This window comes from Larimichthys crocea, chromosome XII (assembly GCF_000972845.2).
Source record: "Larimichthys crocea isolate SSNF chromosome XII, L_crocea_2.0, whole genome shotgun sequence".
Classification (NCBI taxonomy): Eukaryota; Metazoa; Chordata; class Actinopteri; family Sciaenidae; genus Larimichthys; species Larimichthys crocea.
Genome location: NC_040022.1, coordinates 29214105 through 29215573, shown reverse-complemented (window position 1 = coordinate 29215573; position 1469 = coordinate 29214105).

Genomic DNA, 1469 nt, shown 5'->3' with positions numbered 1-1469 from the left:
TTTTTAATTCTTTTTAGAGACAAAAAAAGAGGTTTTATTTATTTACATCTATAAGCAGTGTTTGTTTAAAGCACATTATCATGTAATTATATTTGAAGTACTCATACATACATTATATTTCATATAATAATTGTTAGCATTCATTTTTTCGGCAGCATCCATTTAGTTGTTGACAAAAACATTCATAAACACTTATACCGACGCACTGTGCTGTTATAAACATTATTACACGTTCACTAATGGGGGATTGAAATCTAGTTTAGATTATTTCATTAAATTTGCTTCATTAAATTCCGTCCATGCATTCTCATCAGAGTCACGATGGAGCTGGGAGTCCCAGCGTCCAGTTCATCACAGAGCACAGAGACAATCATCCAGTCAGTGTGTCCGAGTGTCTTGAGGGAACCCACGCGACACGGGGAGAACATGCACTGGATCTTCATGCCGTGAGGCGACAGCATCCACTAACTAACAGCCACTGAGCTACACTGCACCCCGCGCCACCCTTCATTCAGTTCATACATAATAAAGAACCAGGCTCCTGTCAGTCACGCTGGAAGCTTTTCTGCTTCAGTAACTCTGAGGTGCGTCTGCAGACGACTTTCTCTGTTCAGGGATCAATAAGATGAACCCACCTGATCCAAACATGGATTATGACTGAGACTAAAGTGAAGGAGAAGGAGTTTTAAAGAGAGATCAGTCGTGAATCACCTCGGCTTTAGCTTGTCATTTAGTTTAACAGTCATTTCTTATATTTGTGTTGAATTTATTGTCGAGTTTTGTATTTTCTGTTTTTCTTTGCATGTATATTCTGAAGTTTTGTGGTATTTTCTTGTTGAGTTTTGTATTTTCAGTGACTTTGTGTTGTTTTGTTATATTTGCTGTGTCTTGATGAGTTTTGTGTATAGTTTCTTGTTGAGTTTTCATGTTTTCTAAGCGTTTCTTTCTGTATTTTCTTCTTAATTGAATCTTTTTGAATAAGGGCCCATCCAGGCTCTGGCAGCTAGTTCAGTTTCCAGGCCTGCATAAGCGCTGAGACGTAATGTTCAGGTTTTAGTGAAACTGTTTTAATGAGGTGTTGATTGAACTTTATGGCGACTGTAGCGTGTGGTTGCATGACACAGAGAAGTGTTTCTATTTGGCTCATGATGTCAGCGCAGACTGGGGCAGGTTAAACGCTGCTTTACGAGGTGCCGCCTTTTGATTAACGAGGGGAGAAAATCTAAAGTTTGTATCCCGGCTTCGTTAAGATTCAACCATTTATTCGGTAATAATCAGCAGATGAAAACATTATGGCATAATACAGATAATTACAAGGCTTAGAATATTACCACGCCACCTGTGAAAACTATAAGGCATGCAAAGACTTTGCATAGGGCTGGAATGGTATCGTACAGTACTAACGAGGTGCTGCCAGTGAGTTCATCCTTCATCTTCTTCTTCCCTTTTCAGGAACTGTGGGGGAAAAT